The 22,974-nt window shown below is 37.1% G+C and overlaps 1 protein-coding gene across 2 annotated transcripts in view; it reads left to right on the top strand.

Moving 5' to 3' along the window:
- The window catches only part of LOC136037275 (uncharacterized), a 131,585-nt gene extending 110,995 nt beyond the window's left edge, over positions 1-20,590 (top strand). Inside the window, exon 5 of one of the 2 annotated variants that reach the window (XM_065719908.1) lies at positions 18,264-20,590. The gene's annotated coding sequence lies outside the window, so the exon portion shown is untranslated. Of the gene's footprint in view, positions 1-5,854; positions 5,989-18,263 lie in introns of those variants that run through there. The other variant, XM_065719910.1, reaches the window with a different exon arrangement.
- The last annotated feature ends 2,384 nt before the right edge of the window (positions 20,591-22,974 follow it).

Here is a 22,974-nt window from a genome sequence, read left to right on the forward strand (position 1 = left end):
CATAATATTTCTTCTTTATGTCTTCTCATGCTATTCACCTTAGTCCTAACTCTCTTAAACAATGTAAAATCTGCACCATCTTGACTATTTAGAGATTGCTCATACAGCAAATTCCTTTTGTTTACGATGTGTATTATTTCTTTCGTAATCCATGGCTTCCGACAGTCATCCTTATTTTTTTGAACCAGTCGCAATGGACCTGTTTTGTCAGAGATCGGTTGAAAGATAGACTTACCTTGATTACTGGCTAGAAAAGACTCTTCGGAAGTCTCCAGGCCCGAGCCCCACAGTATACAGTTCAACCCCTCAGAAATTTTATTTCAGTTCTGCTTTTTCAGCTCACGCGTCAATATTTTCTTTGCCGGGATGCGTTCAAAGATCAGTATTGCAATTTTATAATTAGCCCCTTACATTTTAACAAGCTTTACTGTAGGGATTCTACATAACTCAACAAAAATGGTTGTTTTAGAGGCCATTAACTTACGTATTATTTATACAATGAAACACATTTATACTTATGATACTATTATTTAAAAATTTTCTTGTGAATGCTTCAGAAACCAACAAGACCTTTGTTGGTTGATATTAACAGATATTTGTTCTAAAGCTTCAAAAAGCTGCTTGTCATCCTTAACAAGGGTAGTTAAGATTTCGGTTGCGTAGGTGTTTTTCAAGACTTATATATATTTATTAGCTTATCCCAGCTCCCAATTCCTATCTCAGATAGGAACGGGGCCCCAGTTAGTGATAAGTCAATGATTAAGGAGAGAGGCAGAAAATTTTGAGAATATGCTAAACCGTGTCAGAATTACTGTAAAAGATATAAAGAAGAGTGACAAATTTTATGACAATTTGGATATGAAGAAAGATTTATTTCGCGAGGAAGAAATAGTAACAGTACTAAAGGGGTTAAAAAATGATAAGGCCGCAGGTGCCAAGAGTGTGATAAATGAGTTTTTTTTTAAATATGGTGGTTGTTTCACTTCAATTTATAAACTTTGGATGTCGTCCAGGAGTCCTTCCTTTTGCAACCGAGTCACTTTTTTATTGGATTAATCATGTCACTTCTTAATCCAGGGCTTGCCACTATACTTTGTAACGTTTTCTTCAGAGGAAAACCTTTGCAGTGTAGAGAGGAAAGTTCAAAGAGCTCAACCATTTTTTTCACAATTCTGCATATGTAGGATTTGAGACTAAGTTCTAGACCAAAGTGCATCAGGCACTAATCAGCTATATTCTTTTACTTTTCATTCGTCTATTTCATGGATCTTAGAATATCAATGCTTTATTGAGAAGAAAGTAGACATTTTTAGTTACATTCTACACATTTTCTTTATTTATAATAAATCACTCATGCTTGAATGTGAATCCTCCAAAGTGATTCGTGGAATAGTATTTAAGAATCTTAAGCCGAGTTTACCCCGTAATTCAGGTGAAACTTTATTTTAACTATCAGTTGAGTGTTCTGATATTTTAAGTATGTGATTAACTGTAATTTTCAACTGCCAGTTGAGCTAGCAGTTGAGTTTTTTGATATTCTGAGTGTGTAATTGACTGTAATTTTCAACCAGCGCTTTTGCTGATGGTTTACTCGCAGTTAGTTGAAAGTGTGTATTTTTTTTATTATCCTATTCCGGATGTATATACCTGAAAAGACTGACTGATCCCTAAACAATTTCTGAGACCCTAATTTTTGCAAAGATTTTCGAAAATATCATCTATGGTTTTTTTTCTTATATTAAGGTAAAAAAGAGCAAGATCAGTTTGGTTTCCATCCAAGCTACAACACATCTTATCTAGTACTTATGCTTGACATCACTGTTTAAAGCTTACTTGTTCGGACTATTTTGTTAGGTTTGATCATTAAACAGTTACTCGGGATACAAAGGAGTTAGGTGTATGTAGGCTTGTACTGAGAATGCTAGGTAACTTTTTTTGGGATGAAAACATTGTTTTCTGCTTCTTAATAGAGACAAATCTATTTTTTCGTCTGTATCTTGTGGTGATCTCCAGGATATTATTTGAACCCCGTTGTCGATCGTTTTCGGAGAAATTTAGATTCGTTTTAAATTCGCTGATGACTCGACTGTTCTTTACATCTGGCAAATAGCAGTTTCTCCTGAACGCGGTTTACACTTCATTTTGAATTACCAAACAATGGAATTTATGATGTTAATCTCTCTCCAAAAAAATAACGTTAAAGTGGTTAGGTCTTGTGGGTTAAGATTTAAAGTATCCCAAAATCCCTTGCTAAAGCGATCTGAAGTGGAAATTTCCTGATTCCAGCTTAGTTTACCACGTTATCGTTAGCCTTGTCTTGAGCCTTGCGTTGAACAAAAAATCAATTCTATAGGCTTGAACCCATCCAAAAGAGAGGTGTTTAAATTATCCTTGAGCTCAGTATTCTACTAATAAAAAAGGACCAGCTCAATTAAATCTAACTACCTTAGAGACATCACGTCAAAAACTGACCGGGAACTTTGAACTAAAATGTTTTGAATTTCGAATCCCACTTCTCTTCAAATGATCATTTCAAATACTTCGTGGTACCAGATTCAGTAAACTAAGTGCTCTTAAACCCAAGCTGATTGATTATTTATCTTTAAAATCGACAGAAATGATTGCTTTACATTCTGAAAGCATTTCAACGTTTGATTTTTTGTTCTTCTTTTTTTACTCACAATGTCTTATGTTGGCCAATTACTTCCATCGAGTGTTTGTTCTGTTGGGGGGGGGGGGAGGGCACACTGATCAAGGGCACCTGATGCAACTACAGGTTCCTACCTCATTCAGGCACGACATGCTTTTCGTTTTGCCCTAGATGGTTTGCTGACAAGGACGATCTTTGGCAATCCGTCATCCGTCGTCTGCCGCAGGGTGTATCCTAGCAATCTCATCCTTTCTCTCAATATAGTCCTAGAAAGTGAGATTGAGCCACATTTTTATATAGCTTACTGTTAAACATACCATCAGTCAGACGGGTACCCAAAGCAATCCGTAGGCAATTTATCTGGGAAACATCTAGCAAATCTTCCTCTGTCTTTCGGAGTTCCCACGCTTCAGAACCATACTGGATCACAGTCATCATTGTAACTTCCAATATTTTAATCTCGGTTTTGCAGACTTATTCTCCTATTATTCTATACTTTTTTCAACTGTGACAAAAACACCCTGAGCCGTTGTTATTCTACTTTTAACGTCTTCACTGCACCCACCGTCTTTACTAATAATGCTACCATGGTAAGTGAAGCTGCCCTCCTGATCAATCTTTTAGCTACCCAACGTCAACGGTAAGTGAAACTGTCCAATCATCGATCTTCTTGTTTCCTAGTATTATCTCTTCACTTTCACTTACTCCTAGTCTTAGCGACTTTGTCTTCTTAACATTTATCGCCAAAATTATTGTTGCACCCTGAATTCGCAAAACCTCTAAAACTCATTCACGATGCTAACGTTCTCACCTAGGATGCATAAATCATCATCAGAATCTAAGTCTTCGAGAGTTTTACTTCCCCAATTGATTCTATGTTATCCCACTGTGTTTGCTCTGCACCTTAAGATGAAGTTCATGAAAATGATTCCCCAATTGCCTCTGCTCAGCTCGTTAGAACAAAGTCAGACAAAATGGTCAATATAATTGGGGATAGAACGCAACCCCGCTTAACTCCTGATTTAACACGAAACCAGCTACTAACCTCATTTCATTCTTTAACTGGAGCAATGTTATTCTTATGCATAGCACCAATCACTTTAATGTATTTATCTGGTATAGGGCAAAAGGAGATGACCTTCACTAAAGTTCTTCTATCAGCTGAATCAAATACTTCCTCGTAATAATCTGTAAAACTGAGAACTAAAGGGGTTTGATAACTCAAGCATTTCTGAATTATTAATCAATGAGTGAAAATTTGGTCAATATTTCCTCTTCTCTTCTTAAAATCACACTGTTTCTCTCTTAAAACTTTAACTACGGCATATCTGAGTCTAAAAATTATCGTCATACTAAGTAAATTGATTCCTACAGATGCCAAGATAATGCCTCTGTAATTACCACACTCACTCTTTCTTATAGAGTTTTAATTAAAAATTTCCCAAAATCGCTGGATACTTCCCCTCTTTCAAAAATCATTTTTCACAATCTTCAATAACTTATCTCTAACTTCACAACCACCATATTTTAAAAAAAACTCATTTATCACACTCTTGGCACCTGCGACCTTATCATTTTTTAACCCCTTTGGTACTGTTACTATTTCTTCCTCGCGAAATAAATCTTTCTTCATATCCAAAGTGTCATAAAATTTGTCACTCTTCTTTATATCTTTTACAGTAATTCTGACACGGTTTAGCATATTCTCAAAATTTTCTGCCTCTCTCCTTAATCATTGACTTATCACTAACTGGGGCCCCGTTCCTATCTGAGATAGGAATTGGGAGCTGGGATAAGCTAATAAATATATATAAGTCTTGAAAAACACCTACGCAACCGAAATCTTAACTACCCTTGTTAAGGATGAAAAGCAACTTTTTGAAGCTTTAGAACAAATATCTGTTAATATCAACCAACAAAGGTCATGTTGGTTTCTGAAGCATTCACAAGAAAATTTTTAAATAATAGTATCATAAGTATAAATGTGTTTCATGGTATAAATAATACGTAAGTTAATGGCCTCTAAAACAGCCATTTTTGTTGAGTTATGTAGAATCCCTACAGTAAAGCTTGTTAAAATGTAAGGGGCTAATTATAAAATTGCAATACTGATCTTTGAACGCATCCCGGCAAAGAAAATATTGACGCGTGAGCTGAAAAAGCAGAACTGAAATAAAATTTCTGAGGGGTTGAACTGTATACTGTGGGGCTCGGGCCTGGAGACTTCCGAAGAGTCTTTTCTAGCCAGTAATCAAGGTAAGTCTATCTTTCAACCGATCTCTGACAAAACAGGTCCATTGCGACTGGTTAAAAAAAATAAGGATGACTGTCGGAAGCCGTGGATTACGAAAGAAATAATACACATCGTAAACAAAAGGAATTCGCTGCATGAGCAATCTCTAAATAGTCAAGATGGTGCAGATTTTACATTGTTTAAGAGAGTTAGGACTAAGGTGAATAGCATGAGAAGACATAAAGAAGAAATATTATGAAAACAAGTTTTCAGATCATAAGGGAAATACTAAAGTGACATGGCAAGTCATTAATGAGTTTATGGGAATTCAGAAATGTAGCCAGTCGTCTTTCATCGATATTAATGGAGGTTCTGTGAGTGATAAAAATGTGGTAGTGAATCATTTTGGCCAGTTTTTTTCTCATATATTCTGTATGTATTCTTGAAGAAAATTTCGCAAGGGTCTGACATATTAATTTATTTTTAGGACACCGAACGGTGGAATTTTAAGATGCACTGCTCTTATTCTTTGAACACTTCCTTGCTGGTGTTTGCTTTGGCAGTTGTTTTGAAGATTGGATTTTACTTTATAGACCTGCTTCAAAATGATCAGGCCATTAAGTTTTAAGATTTTTTGATGACAGTCACGATTAAAAGCCACACTTAAGGAGAAAAGGTGGTCAAGAGTGTCATTTTTTCTAAAATGTTGTATTTTCAATCTTTGGCAAAACTTAATTCTTTTTACTAAGAAAGACTTTCTATGACTGTGAATTCCACCAATGGTTAAAATTTTATTATTCTTTATTCTATATATTATTCTAGCTATCTAAATCTTGGTAACTGCAGCATTGAATCTTTCTATCTTGGTTGGGTCTCGTTTTTGATGATGTTTCAAATCGCTGTTCTTTTTTCCCTAAGAATTTGTTTTTCTATTTTTGAATATTTTCTTATGACTGCTCTCCTTTTTTTAGGCTATATGCAGTTTCACAGGGGGACCAGAAAGTCGAGGCACTTGCTATGCATTTGACGGAGAAAAAAAGTTAATCAAGTGGTATCGAGGCTATTTGGTTGTTGTGGTTAAAGAGCAGCAGTCACATGGTGTTCCCGTCAGGTATGTTAAAGGATTCAATGCTTTGCAACATTTAAGCTGTTTGTTTTTTGATTTCCAAAGTATTTCTTTTTTGTTTTTCCCATCACTTGTTAATTCGTGTAAATATATTTGAAATAATATTTTCATTGAATTTTATTCTTGTAACCAACCATGGGTCTTATTATTTTGGAGCTTTATTGTGTTTATAATATAATTTTTTTTTCTAATTTAAAATTTTCCATTCAGGACTATTCTTTTTTTCATAATATATGTAAGTGAGCCATATATATTATAAACATATTTTTTATTAACTGTATATTACTTTCCTTGGCAATTTTCTACGTAATTCAAAAAATAATCAGAATATTTTTCTATATTCCTCATAGCTGCCATGTCACGCAGTTTTTAGCACATGCTTACCTTAGAGTACGAGCGAATTCAACCGAGGTGAAATCTATAGATTTTACTGCCTTATGGTTATCGTTGTTAGACAAGAATTTAGTGGAAATATAATATTGATTTTGAGCAGTAGTTTACCATGAAATGAAAAGAAACCATTGAAAAAAAATCCGTTTTATATAAGTTGAAGAGAAACTTTACTCAATATAGCATTTATAAATGCTTGGATTCTATATGAAAAATTGCTTAAGGCATGGCTGGTGGTAACCATCACCACTAAAGGAGTCTGCAAAAAAAGCGCAAACAGGCTTGAGAATACAAAAGTCGAAAACGACTGAAATATAAATAACGTAAAATCTGCTGTGCAAAATGGGGTAGCAAAGTAGCAATGCTACTTGGCAGTTGTCAAATTTGTTGGCAGATTTTGTCTGAGGATACAATTTTTATACATGAAAATAATTTTTGCTGAAACGAAAGCTGTTAAAATACAAGTTGTGCTCTGCAGTGCAAAAAGTGGAGTAGCATAGTAGCAATGCTGCCTGGCAGTTTTCATGGCCTAGTAAAATTTGTTGGCAGATTTTGTCTGAAAATACCAGTGCTTCCACTATCCCCGAATCTGTCGTGGTTTTCCAAAAAATCTGTCTTCTCGAGAAAATTGGTTTCCCAAAAATCCCCGTTCACTCAAGGTTGCCATCCCTAGTGCTTCATCACTAGTGACAATCCACCCCTACTAACCATCACTTTTACTTAGCTTGACATAATTTTTTCACTACTTTCCAAAGTTTTTGTCTCAATTATTTACTACACAGCAAAAACTAGATATAAATAATTGAATTACTGATCTTTCTTCCTATGCTAGTAAAAGTATAGAGATTTGGAGGATGTTGATTATGAATTTGATGCTAATATTGCATTCTGGAATTCTAAAATGACAATTTAGTCGGTTATTCTTCCCTTCAGGTATTTGAACTATATCAATACACAAGTGCTCGGAGGGGGTCGGTTACAAATATTGGCTCAATGTTGAAGCATAAGAGGAAAAAATCATTGTGCTGCTGCTCCAGCAATGACTAGTGCTAACATGTTTCATCTCTCTGATAATATTTGCTCGAAGTCGGCTTAACTTTTTAATTTATTCAAAAATCTGTTGAAAAAAAAAACAAAAAAATGGAGCAATAATAAAAAATAGGAACAAAATGAAAATTATATAAAATGAACGTTTCAACAATTCAGAATTAGTATTTTAGAAATCTCAGGTTGTTGGTTACAAATGTGGTTTTATACTCAATCAAAAAAGCACGTGGTCAGCTACGCCAACCAAGACTAACCCTACGATATTTCTATTCCTTATTTTTGTACAGTTTCTTTCGACGAATCTTTATTTTTATTTATGTTTTCAAACAAGATGGGTTCTATATCTTCTCCTGTGTTCTCCTTGTGTCTGAGTTGTGTTTTCCTTTTCTTTTCCTCGAATAGTACCTCAAAATCTTTGGGATTACAACCTCCCTTTCAAAGAATTATTTCTCCAATTTCTAACTATGTGCGGTACCAAAACCATATGTCTAAACTTCTCCAACCCCTAAGTGTTAAGGGGATGGGGTATGGATTTAGTGATCCACTAGGAATGTAGTTACAAACCATGAAACTGGGTGATCTGCATTCCCTTTTAAATGAAAAGGCTGGACAAGTTAAAAAATAACTGCATCACATTTACAAAAATAGTGAAATATCAGAAAAATAATCATATATAAGGCACAAAACCATGATTGAAAAAAAAAAACCAATTAAGAATCGAACCCTTGGCATTCTGATTCATAGTCTAACGCTCTAATAACCAAGCGACGTTGGCTGAGAACCAGATTTAATCTATTAGTTTTGTAGAACCATAATTGCATAGCTTACACCCCTTTTCCCAGGGAAATCACCAAAATCATAGTTATTGCACCTTATTCAGCAAATATATTTATATTTGGCTATTATAAAGCATTGAATTAATTAGAACTTCTTTTGTAAAGTGTGAGAGCATATTTGTGAAGCTAAAGTTTTGCAAACAGAAAAGGGGATGCAGATAGGTCAAGGAATAGTCATCTGGAATTTCGAAATCCAATTATTTCTTCCTCTAAGAACATTCGATATGTTCAAAATCCTTTTGCAAGTCTCAACATCAGCTGACCCTGTTAAAGACAAAGAGTTCATAGCAAAGTCTCCGAACAGACTAGAGAAACTTACTAAGGAGCCTGGGAAGGGGAGTATACAGGAGAGGTTCTTGTAAACCTCCAGTTAAGGGTTTTGGACCATAATTATTACAATCGTACTGTTTTTTGCTTCCAAGATTTTTCACTTAAGAAGTGGCACCAAAAGTGCCAATTTTAGTGCTATATGGCACTTACTGGTGGTAGAATTGATAAGAAGAACATAGATATGAGCAACATCTTTCAAATGAGTCATTAAACATCTCTCTAAGAAGTTCTCATAGCCCCCTAGCCCCAGCTTTTCCACTTTAGACATGGCACCGAAAGTGCCGTTTTAGTGCCATTTGGCACTTAAAAATGGTGAAATTTATAGAGAACGTAGATATGAGCAATAGCTTTCATATCAGCTATCAAATATCTGTCTATGATGTTCTGGTAGCCCACTAACCCCACCCCTTGAGAAATGGCACAAAAAGCAAAATGGCACAAAAAGCGAAATGGCACTACAAGTGCCGTATGGTACTTGTGGATTATGGAATTTATAAAAGCACGTAGATATGAAAAATTGCTTGTAAATAAGTCATTAAACATCTCTCTATGATGTTTTGGTAACCCGCTAGCCCTGAAAAAAAGAGACACATCAGTACTACCAATACAAAAGAAAAATTCCCTTCTGTTCAAGGTGGGAGACTGTAATTCCCCAATCCAAGGTATCCAATCATGATGATTCCAATGTTGCTTTTTTTATTTCAATCTGATGCCATTTTTGAGGGGTTTCAGGCTTTTTCAAAATTACCATGAATATCTTTTTGCAGTAAACTTTTACTTTTAAGATGAACCAAAATAATAGTTACCATTCTTGGGTCAGCTGTAAGATGGCAATTTTTTCTCACAGGGTAGTTTTTTCAGAACACGCTTTTTAGCTTCGGTTATATATGGGCTGTGGTTTGCTCTTTACTAGGGTGCAGATATTACTGCAACCATGATGTGAAATTGACAGACCTCTAAACAGACCTTAAGCTCTTCCTCGTGGAGTATTTCCTTCCCTCCTTCTACATCCCAAACAAATTTATAATTTCTTCCCTCCTTTTACTTCTCAAACAAATTTAAATTTATTACTATGCGAGCCATTGTGATGTCTCCATACTAATGAGTGTCTTCTTAAGGGTTGAGACTCTCCCAAGGGTACAAACCAAAAATGCTTTTTTGGAAAAGGATAAACTCAGCAATATCATCTTTAAATGTCTTTTTCCTTTTCTGGCTTGTGCTTTATGACAATTCTCCTCCTCCTCCCCACCTTTGACACCTTTGCATTTGTTGAATATCTCATAGTGTAATGGGGAAGCTAATGAAATTCAAATGCAAGCACTGCTATGGTCTTAAGTAATCAAACTGAGTTGAATAATCAACTTTCTTTGAAGCTCTCTTTAAAATTTAAAATATCATAATATAACCAGTTCAATTTGCTTATACTTACAGTAAGTATGAAGTATTATTATATAAGTACTACAGTAAGTAAGTAACTTACTGCCAACTACTACCTCTAATCATTTTAATAAAGGCAAGATTTCAAAAACTACAAAATGATTATAAATTTTAGATTATTTGTTTCAAAAAAATGCCCCTAAAATTTTGTGCTCAGGGTGGATGCCTCCTCAATGTCCCTTCTCTAAAATCACCTGTAGGAAAAGGGGTGTTGGAAAACTTATTAAAAACACAAGCCTAGATGTGTACCTCTGCCCTTTATTAGTTTTATTAACCTGTTATAAGCAAATAAAATTGATAAATACTATATTTTTAATGATGTTATGAAGCACATCAAAGTTGATAGCTGGACAACACAGGGTTTTACAGAAGTGGTTAAGGAACTGGTTAGGGAAGGTTTTTTTAGACCTAGGAGAGCATGCATTGGCCTTATCTTCATAATCCAAATGCTGATTGAAGAGAGCAATGAATGGAGGAGGAACTTGCTGATCTTAATCATAGACTTCGAAAAAGCATGCAATTCAATCAATCAAGAAACCTTGTGGAAGATTTTATCCCACTATGAATTGCCAAAGAAAATAGTAAATCTGATCATGGCCGTGTACAAAGAAACAGAATGCTGCGTTCGTACCAGTAGTGCTGACGCAAGATGGTTCAAGATTGCTTCAGGGGTTAAGCAGGGATGTGTGCTGTGTCCCCTCCTGTTCATCATTGCCTTCGACTTCACCCTCCTGAATGCTAACAGCAAAGGAGTAAGACTTGGCAACTCAAAACAACTGTCAGACGTAAAATTTGTTGACGACCTAACCATCCTTGACAAAGACAAGACTAGTGTAATAATTCGTTAGCTGTCTAACAGACTGGCTTCAAACATATAAATTTCACTAAGTTTAATGTTTCCCATCAAAGGTTACGAGCCTGAGAACATTTGCCTGATTTTTGGAAAAAGGGGACCACACCCCCTAAATGTTATACAATCTTAATGAAACTCCCACCACCAGATTCAGCGTATCAGAAAACCCCACTGTAGAGGTTTCAAGTGCCTATCTGAAAAATGTAAAAGTTTGTTGTTTTTTTTGCCAGAAGAACAATCATGGATGTATGTTTATTTTTATTTGTTTTGTTTGTTTTTCCCAGGGGTGATCCTATCGATCCAGTGGTCCTAGAATATCGTGGGAGGGGTAATTCGAAGGAAATTAAAAGTTCTAGTGCTCTTGTAAGTGACAAAAAATTTGAGGGCAACTAGGCCCCCTCCTATGCCCCTTTTATTCTCAGAATCATCTGATAAAAGTTTTGAGATGGCCATCTTGATCAACATAGTTGAAAGGCCGAATAATTATGCCTTTGGGGATATTATAACCCTCCCACGAGATTTAGATGCTAAAAATCAAGAACGATCGCAGAATTTCAGCTTTCGAGACGAAATTTCTCCGTCGCATAGCTGGAATAAAGTATATAGACAGAGTCCCAAAAAGAGATTCAGAACCAACTGGAGTAGGAAATAAAAATTCTTCAGACAGTATGATTGCAGAAAAATAAGGTGACCAGGCTCGCATGCATCGAATGGGGAAATAGCGTTCCAAAGTGGGAAATAAAGCGTCGTCCGGTTTTGGCTGGAGACAACCAAAAGTTGTCTCCAAAGGAGGGGCCCCGGAAGACTCAGTCCTGGATGATGTAAGGAGAGATAGGGGGATAACTTCGGAACGGCTTCTAAAATAAACAGAAGGCCAAAAATCACACATGGGGGGGGGGGGGTCTAACTCATGAACTTTCTAAGGAGACGCCCCTGGGACCGAAAGGGATATAAGTCAACTAATAATCGTATCATTCTTTTATTGGTAACAACCTTAATGATGGTGGAGCAAATACAAACAACACTTACTAGTATTGAAAATCCGCGTTATTGAAGAACTATGTCGACGTAGCGATATTCTATGCATCCATGAACAATTTCTGAGAAATAATAGCCTCACCCTACTCAAGTTTTCCGACAATCATACATTTTATTTTACAACAGCCAAGTCTTGTCAACGCGGGAGCTCCTCTGGTGGACTAGTGATTGTAAGCAGTTCTGCCGCTGATTCCGAGAGCCTTCATGCAGCTGAAAACCTTGTCGCTGTAAAGGGTTGGGAACATTGTGATTGTCAATCTCTACCTTCTTACAAACTACAGCGACAAAGAATCGGATAACAGATTCTCAAAAGCAGTACGAGCGCTTGCAAATTGCCTCAAGACTCCTATGTTGTCCAAACTGGAACGTGTTATAACCGGAGATTACAACTGTAATCTAGTCAATGACTTGTCTCCTCCGTCGCAGCTGATCCTAAATGCACTTGAACGTCAGTATCGTGTACTCCCAAAAGACAAATATTTCATGTTTGTACATACTAATGGTTCAGTCTCAAATATAGACCATGTCGCAGGCACACCGAACGTATGTGGGACAGTAAGCGTGCTAATCGGAAGTCACTCCGCCAACCACATCTCAATTGAAGCATCTGTTAGTGTGTGTATCAAAAAGGCCAAAAGTACTTCACAGTGGAATGAAATAAAAGATTGGTCAGACGCTGACTTCCCACTTTATCACGTGCTATATAGTGCTTGACACGACGCTTCAGAGGTTCAGCGTTCCATTTAGTCTACTACAAGCCAACATACAAAGGAATATCCCAAAAACTAAAATTTAAGCTAAAGCCTTCTATACTGAAATCACCCACGCAATACTAACCGCAGAAAAGGTTTCTATTCCAGTAAAGAAAATTCGTAAAGGTACTAAAATCTAGGGATTGTCTAAGAATCAAAAGCCAGTGAAAGAATGTCAGAATGCTAAGTTCTGGTTCTCAGTGTAAAGGGAAAGTGGTCGTGCTAAATCCAGTGTTTTCAATTGTCTCCTTATACAAACAAAACTTAAATTTGAGAAAGCCCTCAAGCAGCATCGTACTAATGTGAAAAATGACTATGCAGAGAGAAAAACTAATTGTTCAAGTCGTTGGATGAAGTATCGCCAAATACACCTATGTCCATGCCTAGTCATCCAAATGACTGGCGAGCTTACTTTAAGAGCAAATTTAGGTTCCCAAATTCCACTGCAGCTGAACAATATGCCGAACAACCTGAATCTGTGCAATTAAACTCGCGTTTTCCGGACTGGACCGTATCTGTTTCGGATGTAACTGCAAACGCCTTTAGGCTGAAAAAGAAAAAATCGTGCGGAGTTGACGGTTTTTTTGCAATTCAGCTTGTAAATGGTACTCGTCTTTTGTATGAAATGTTAACATTATTGTACCATATTAGATTCGTAGTCGGTTTTTTACCTGATACTTTCTGTACAGGGCAACTTACACCCATCATGAAAAAAGGGAAGCCAGCTATGATACACTCCTCGTATGACCAAATTACTGTCGCCAGTTTTTGCATTCTTCTAGAAATGCTTGAGAGCTGGGCTTTTGAATCGTTGGTGCAATTGCAGATCCTTCTGGAAGCGTATAAACAAGGACTAGATTTGTGTATTGTCAGAGTATTATATTATTTGTACAATAGCCTTAGAGCACAAATCAAAATACCCTCAAATCCGGTCGAATCGCTGTTGTACTGGTCCGCAAATGAGTCAGGCAAGATTCTGTTGTATCTCTGATTTTGTGCAACAATAGTGATCTGCCGGCGCAAGCCCGAGTAGTTACATCTTGTGTTTCAAAAGGGATTGCTGTTTCGTTGATGACGTATACTGACGACCTGCTTAATTTGAACAGGTCTGCTGATCGACTATCGAAGAATTTCGATGTGTTGAATAGGGAATGCAATAACATAGGTTTGTCATTTAATGTGTCATAATCTGCCTTCTTGTTCTTCAATGCGGGGCAATGCAAAGAAAAAATTCCTTTGGGTAATTTGGTTGTGAAACCATCTGAGAGCATTACTTACCTTGGCCTATCAATTGGTCGAAGCCTTCACTTCACCGGGAAGCTGCTTTTGCGCTAAGTAGAATTAAAAATCCAGATTGTGTACGGGTCAATTATTGGTAATAGACATCGACTCTGTCGTACATATTTTGCGTTCCTGTATAATGCTCTTGCCCTTCCAAATGTACTGTATATAGCATCTTTTTGGAAACATTTTGGAATCCACTCAATGAACAAAAGGAGGAGTTAAGTTTTTTTGATTCGTGAAGTACCTTCTGAGACTTTCAACATGACGAGTAACTCCTATATCATGCATAATTACAGTGCATCTGATCCTACAGTCTGTGTTAACCGTGTCGCCGATAATTTTCTGAAAAATACAAAGAGATACAAAGCTTTGTAGAATACGCTCTGTCAAAAAGTTTGTTGACTTTAATGACGCCTCCGGTGTGTTCAATTGTCTCCTTATACAAACAAAACTTAAATTTGAGAAAGCCCTCAAGCAGCATCGTACTAATGCGAAAAATGACTATGCAGAGAAAAAAACTAATTGTTCAAGTCGTTGGATGAAGTATCGCCAAATACACCTATGTCCATGCTTAGTCATCCAAATGACTGGCGAGCTTACTTTAAGAGCGAATTTAGGTTCCCAAATTCCACTGTAGCTGAACAATATGCCGAACAACCTGAATCAGTGCAATTAAACTCGCGTTTTCCGGACTGGACCGTATCTGTTTCGAATGTAACTGCAAACGCCTTTAGGCTGAAAAAGAAAAAATCGTGCGGAGTTGACGGTTTTTTTGTAATTCAGCTGTAATTAAGCTGTAATTTGTCTCATTAGATTTCATATTAGGACTGAAAAAAACTGATGGGGAAATGAAAAATTTTTAATTCGGTCAAAATGTAAAATTTTGCGCAGCACTGTTGAAAGAAAAGAATTGATTAACTTGGAACTAAATCTTATCGTATCTATAAAAATACTTTACAAAAGTTTTAAAGCATCCGTCGTATATTTTCCCATCTCAGTTGCTGCTTGATCAATCAGAGAAAAGAAAATAGAAAAAGGGAAAATAGTCCTGAATTTCTATATTAACCAGCAACAACAAATAATTTGGAAAAATAACTTACGGTTTCCACTGCCTCTTTGAAAAATTTATTTTGATAGCAACATTATAAATTTTCTATTATGAATTTGACGAAGCCTCTTTTAATTTATCTTTTAAGCTAAGATGAGCTGATGCCCTCTTTTAAACGCCTATTCCGGGGTTTGTTTGGTTAGTACAATGTAGGATGCCCGAGGCGTCATTAAAGTCAACAAACTTTTTGACAGAGCGTATTCTACAAAGCTTTTCCTGCTCACACAACAACTTCACTAATTGGACTTTATAGTGATTTTGGTGAGTTGATTGAAGTGATATTAACAAACTTAGATGATTTTCTCATAAAATTCAAAAAAAAAGCTTTGGAGAATAAAGCAAGTACGTAAGTAATTTTATTACCCAAAAATGTACATGGAATTAAAACGGAACATAATAATGGAAAGAGAAAAGAACAGTCACACTAGAGAACATCACCAAACGTATTTACACATTTTTAACATTAGCAAAACTAATGGGAGAGGATGGCTAGCCACGGGTTCGCTCTTCTCTTTGCATTTTTCAGAAAATTATCGGCGACACGGTTAACACAGACTGTAGGATCAGATGCACCGTAATTATGCATGATATAGGAGTTACTCGTCATGTTGAAAGTCTCAGAAGGTACTTCACGAATCAAAAAAACTGAACTCCTCCTTTTGTTCATTGAGTGGATTCCAAAATGTTTCCAAAAAGGTGCTATATACAGTACATTTGGAAGGGCAAGGGCATTATACAGGAACGCAAAATATGTACGACAGAGTCGATGTCTATTACCAATAATTGACCCATACACAATCTGGATTTTTAATTCTACTTAGCGCAAAAGCAGCTTCCCGGTGAAGTGAAGGCTTCGACCAATTGATAAGCCAAGGTAAGTAATGCTCTCAGATGGTTTCACAACCAAATTGCCCAAAGGAATTTTTTCTTTGCATTGCCCCGCATTGAAGAACAAGAAGGCAGATTATGACACATTAAATGAAAAACCTTTGTTATTGCATTTCCTATTCAACACATCGAAATTCTTCGATAGTCGATCAACAGACCTGTTCAAATTAAGCAGGTCGTCATTATACGTCATCAACGAAACAGCAATCCCATTTGAAACACAAGACGTAACTACTCGGGCTGGCGCCGGCAGATCACTATTGTTGCACAAAATCAGAGATACAACAGAATCTTGCCTGACTCATTTGCGGACCAGTACAACAGCGATTCGACCGGATTTGAGGGTATTTTGATTTTTACTCTAAGGCTATTATACAAATAATATAATATCTGACAATACACAAATCTAGTCCTTGTTTATACGCTTCCAGAAGGATCTGCAATTGCACCAACGATTCAAAAGCCCAGCTCACATCAAAAGAACTAGTAACAAGTATATCATCTGCTGCCTCAGAATCAGATAAAATTGCAGCAAGGGCGAACAGAGCATCAGTGCAACTGAGCCCTACCGTATAACCAAACTGGGGGTTTAGCATTTGGCAACAGTGTCTAAAATTTGATAATGTAAGCATTTCTAGAAGAATGCAAAAACTGGCGACACAGTAATTTGGTCATACGAGGAGTGTATCATAGCTGGCTTCCCTTTTTTCATGATGGGTGTAAGTTGCCCTGTACAGAAAGTATCAGGTAAAAAACCGACTACGAATCTAATATGGTACAATAATGTTAACCTTTCATACAAAAGACGAGTACCATTTACAAGCTGAATTGCAAAAAAACCGTCAACTCCGCACGATTTTTTCTTTTTCAGCCTAAAGGCGTTTGCAGTTACATTCGAAACAGATACGGTCCAGTCCGGAAAACGCGAGTTTATTTGCACAGATTCAGGTTGTTCGGTATATTGTTCAGCTACAGTGGAATTTGGGAACCTAAATTCGCTCTTAAAGTAAGCTCGCCAGTCATTTGGATGACTAGGCATGGACATAGGTGTATTTGGCGATACTTCATCCAACGACTTGAACAATTAGTTTTTCTCTCTGCATAGTCATTTTTCACATTAGTACGATGCTGCTTGAGGGCTTTCTCAAATTTATGTTTTGTTTATATAAGGAGACAATTGAACACACCGGATTTAGCACGACCACTTTCCCTCCACACTGAGAACCAGAACTTAGCATTCTGACATTCTTTCACTGGCTTTTGATTCTTAGACAACCCCTAGATTTTAGTACCTTTACGAATTTTCTTAACTGGAATAGCAACCTTTTCTGCGGTTAGTATTGCGTGGGTGATTTCAGCATAGAAGGCTTTAACTTAAATTTTAGTTTTCGGGATATTCCTTTGTATGTTGGCTTGTAGTAGACTAAATGGAACGCTGAACTTCTGAAGCGTCGTGTCAAGCACTATATAGCACGTGATAAAGTGGGAAGTCAGCGTCTGACCAATCTTTTATTTCATTCCACTGTGAAGTACTTTTGGCCTTTTTGATACACACACTAACACATGCTTCAATTGAGATGTGGTTGGCGGAGTGACTTCCGATTAGCACGCTTACTGTGCCACATACGTTCGGTGTGCCTGCGACATGGTCTATATTTGAGACTGAACCATTAGTATGTACAAACATGAAATATTTGTCTTTTGGGAGTACACGATACTGACGTTCAAGTGCATTTAGGATCAGCTGCGACGGAGGAGACAAGTCATTGACTAGATTACAGTTGTAATCTCCGGTTATAACACGTTCCAGTTTGGACAACATAGGAGTCTTGAGGCAATTTGCAAGCGCTCGTACTGCTTTTGAGAATCTGTTATCCGATTCTTTGTCGCTGTAGTTTGTAAGAAGGTAGAACAAGGGTAGAAGGTAGTTTGTAAGAAGGTAGAACAAGGTAGAACTTCATGCAGCTGAGAACAAGGTTTTCAGCTGCATGAAGGCTCTCGGAATCAACGGCAGAACTGCTTACAATCACTAGTCCACCAGAGGAGCTCCCGCGTTGACAAGACTTGGCTGTTGTAAAATAAAATGTATGATTGTCTGAAAACTTGAGTAGGGTGAGGCTATTATTACTCAGAAATTGTTCATGGATGCATAGAATATCGCTACGTCGACATAGTTCTTCAGTTACGGGGATTCTGTGAGACACACCTTCATTCATATTCCAAGACACAATCCTAGTATTCTGTTCATTATTTGGAGCGTTTTTGTTTTCTGTTTTGCTTTTTCATCTCAGGTCATTGGAATGACGGACATGGTTGTTTTGTCGACTTACATGCCGCACACCCAATTGGTTTCGTGCATGGAGTACTAGCATTTGACCTATGGCCTTGGACAAATATGGGGAGCGGAGCACGCTGTTAGAACATTACCAAATTTTGGCAACTATAGTATGGTTTTGGGAGTTCGTCGCAGGCTTTCTTACCACTCCTCAAGTGTCTTTTACAGCAGGATAGTATAAAAGTGAATTTCCAAAAATATTTTTTTAAATGGCTGTATTTTTTAAGAGTGTATTGTTTCTTTTATGGAAAAGTCGCCAGACAGAATTTGCAGTTTATATGCAATACTGTAGAATACTTGGAAAACAGTCTAAAGAATTAGGACGAGCTAAAATGATATCAATATTCAGTCATATGGAAAACCAAGTGGCTGCAGAGCGCAATTATTTGATGGATTTTCTTAAGCACATTGTTTGAACACACCTTGCAGCAGTGTAACCCACTCTTCTTATTCCTCACAAACCGTAGAGAAGGTGACTTAGCTAGAGATCCATGATTACAAGAAAAGTTTTCCAAAAGGCTGGCCTTAATTCAAGTTAGTTTCCATATCCATTCTTTTGTCTAGAACGAGGTCAATATACTGAACAGAGAGTTTTTTAAAAATTGAAACACGGATCCACAGGCTTTGGAGGGTTTGTGGCAGACTTGCTTGCCACTCCTCAGGCATTCTATGGACAAAAAGAAATAACTCGCGTACAAAATTCATTCAACGATTGGTAAAACTAAGTTCATTTTTGTACGCTTGATTCTACAAAGTTGAGACAAAATGCGCTGTAAACCAGCGACCTATCGAATGATCAGCAGGTTCACCGCATCCCAGTGATCTTTTCTAGATTTTTTTCGTAGAGAGGTGCGTAAAAATGAGCAAGCTTGAGCAAAAACAAAAACAACGTATTGAAGATGGAAACCTTAAATGCTTAAGCCCAAATACCACCTTGCCTGGACATACAATCACCCTTGTGCCTCTTCCTCAATGGTTTAAAAATCTGATATGTGACACTGAGGGAAGCGTGATGACATGCGCAATTCAATTGAAAATTAATAGCCCATGATTTGAGTAAGAAAACAAGATATTGTTAAGATGGTTGAAGAAGAATTTTTATTGACCTTTTTTTTATTGAGAATTATTGACCTTTTTTGGTCATCAGTATAAAAGAAATTGTGGAAACATGTTTAAAGAGCTGTTTGACTCAAGGCTTAATTTGCATGGTTTGTATCTTTAAAACTAAGAATTTAACAAGGTTATAATTTTATATAACCTTTACATGTACTTACAGGCCTAGAGGGACTTTGGTGACATGGCCTTTGCTAAGGCCTAGATGGTAATCTAAAAATTTCAAATAGTGTTATAAATCTACTTAACCGCTAGCCGTCTCTCCCAGTGTTTGACCACAGGGCAAGCTATTTTGGGTAATATAATGCCAAAATTGAAGCCAATAATATACTTTTTTTTAAGGATGCAGGGCACAATTCGCCTTTGCTTCTCGAGAGTCGACTTAGTTTCGTGAGACCACCCATAACTAGAGTAATAATAATAAATGGCACATATGAAAGGTTAAAAGATCATAGAAGGCTATGAGGGCTTAAAACAAGTAAGCCACTACTCTTGGTTCAGCTGGTGATAATTTTGGGATCAGTGCGACGTTTTGCGTATTGATTTTTCCAGAATAACCAGACAACCAGTACTGCGTATTAAAACGAACTTTGAGTGAATGTAGTATCATTTTCACCATAATAAATACCACTCAGTTGTAAGAATACTTTCTTCCGCATTGCATAGTGAGATCCAAAGCAACAACTGTCGCCTGAGAAGAATCGGAGCAAACGTACTGAAAACCTAAGTCATTCAAAAGAGGGGGAACTGAGTCAGCTGCCTCGGGCATCCCAGCTGCAGAGTTGCCTACTTTGATCACATTGATTCGGCTTTTGTGCTTATATTTGAGTCGAGGGTGGGGGGGGACGCTGTAATTGATTTTTCCCTGGGCACCACCAGCCCTAGGAGCGGCTCTGCTGAAAACCACTGGGAGACACACTTTTTCCCCCCTGTTTTGTTCCTTTGGATTGCACATGCTCTAGGATAAACAATAAAGTACACCAATGGCAGCGCCCATTTCACTTTCCGACGATAGGATCAAAAAGCCAATGACTCGCTAGAAAACATAAATTCTGACTACCCGCATTGCTGGACCTGGTTATTATATTAAAGAATAATGTGGATTTTCAATACTAGTAAGTGTTGTTTGTATTTGCTCCACCATCATTAAGGTTGTTACCAATAAAAGATTGATACTATTATTAGTTGACTTATATCCCTTTCGGTCCCAGGGGCGTCTCCTTAGAAAGTTCATGAGTTAGACCCCCCATGTGTGATTTTTGGCCTTCTGTTTATTTTAGAAGCCGTTCCGAAGTTATCCCCCTATCTCTCCTTACATCATCCAGGACTGAGTCTTCCGGGGCCCCTCCTTTGGAGACAACTTTTGGTTGTCTCCAGCCAAAACCGGACGACGCTTTATTTCCCACTTTGGAACGCTATTTCCCCATTCGATGCATGCGAGCCTGGTCACCTTATTTTTCTGCAATCATACTGTCTGAAGAATTTTTATTTCCTACTCCAGTTGGTTCCGAATCTCTTTTTGGGACTCTGTCTAAATACTTTATTCCAGCTATGCGACGGAGAAATTTCGTCTCGAAAGCCGAAATTCTGCGATCGTTCTTGATTTTTAGCATCTAAATCTCGTATGTGTTTTTGGCAACAGTGATAATTAGTGAAATGGAGGGTCTTATTTTTAGTTGCATAAGTGCTACTGAATTGGTCACCTATTAGCTTTTTTGATTATTTATAACAGAAATGAAATGCGGCTGAAATGCGCACTCTGTAAATTCGTTGGGTCATTTCAAGGAGAGGTTAAAGTCCAGCAAAAAGAAAAACACGCAAGGAGATTTGAAAATCTCACTTTTCCTTTTTTAAATTCTTTTTTTTTTTCGAGGTTCCCAGTTTTCAGCCCAAACCGTAAACTATTGTAGATAGACATAACCTTTGAGCTACCGTTTTTCAGAATTATGAACAGAACATATACATACTTTTGATACTGGGTGCCCACACCAATGTATAGAAAACAGTTTTTTTTTCTAAGAGGGAAAGAAAAGGCCTTAAGAAAAATTTTCCAACATGGAGTAATGCCTAATTTCTTTTTTGCCATAAAAATCTGGAACAAAGCTTTAGTTAGGATAGTGATTTTTCAACTAACTAGAGTAGAATAATTAGGCTAAAAATAGTGATTTCCATAAAGAGACTGTAAGAAAACTGACTGGTTTTGCATATATGGGGTGGGATGGGGAGGAAGGTGGTGCGACAAAAAAATTGTCCGAAAACGATGCTCTGAGCTATTATTTACCTGAGTAAATATTATTAACCCGAGCGTTATTTGTTTCATCTGTTGAGGGACAAAACTGTTTCCCAATCTCTTTTTTCGTGGGTAGGTTAATTGATTTAAAACACGGATATTGTTCCACTAGAAAATTGGAAACTAACAATGTTACGTTAATTTCATACACTATAATCCCCCACCCCTAAAAAAATCTGATGTATTGGCAATCTTTCCAGTAGTCTTTACTTTTACCAATTAATTCGCTTAATATAAGAGGAGCGTAAGATATCTGATATTTTTAATATTCTATTCTGGCTTCTCCTAGACACTAGGATTACTACTCCCTTCAACCTCCTGCAATTAGCACTAAAGTTCGGCTTTTGTATGAGAACATGGGATTTTTGAGTTCAGTCTCCTCCAAGTATTTTCTGTTATGTGGTGAGCTAAATCAATTGCGCAAGTTAGATGATGTAACACCATTTCAGATAGCAAGTTCAAACACCCATCATTCTTCCTCACTTTTATTATATTTAGCAAACAGTTAAGAAATGCCTTTTCTCTAATATTGTGGTTCTTCGTAATATGGAGATAAAGAGACCGAGACATTGGTATCAATTTAGAGGGGGGAAACTTTTGCTATCCTAGATCAACGAGAAAATTGAAAAAGAAGAACCAACAGCAAAACTGTGACCCTCTCAGTTACATCAGTAGAGGGGCACAGGGGCCTATGCCCTTTTTCTAATATTGCGGTTCTTCTTAATACTGAAGTAAAGAGACAAATACATTGGTATCAATTTGAAGGGGGGGGGGGAACATTTGCTATCCTAGATCAGCGAAAAATTGAAAAAAGAAGAACCAGCAACAAAATTGTGACCCTCTCAGTTACATCAATTGAGGGGGTACAGGGGACTATGCCCTTCTTTCTAATATTGTGGTTCTCCTTAATATGGAGATAAAGAGATCGAGACATTGGTATCGATTTAGAGGGGGAAAACGTTTGCTATTCTATATCAACAAAAAAATTGAAACAGAAGAACCAACAACAAAATTGTGACCCTCTCAGTTCCATCAGCTGGGGGGGGGGGGGGGGTACAAGGGACTATGCCTTTTTTCTAATATTGCGGTTCTTCTTAATATGAAGATAAAGAAACCGAGACACTGGTATCAATTTAGAGGGGGAAAACGTTTGTTATCCTAGATCGACGAAAAAATTGAAAATAAGAATCAACAACAAAATTGTGACCCTCTCAGTTACATCAGTTGAGGGGGTACAGGGGCCTATGCCCTTTTTTCTAATAGT

The sequence above is a fragment of the Artemia franciscana genome, chromosome 16 (genome assembly GCF_032884065.1).
Source record: "Artemia franciscana chromosome 16, ASM3288406v1, whole genome shotgun sequence".
Taxonomy (NCBI): Eukaryota; Metazoa; Arthropoda; class Branchiopoda; order Anostraca; family Artemiidae; genus Artemia; species Artemia franciscana.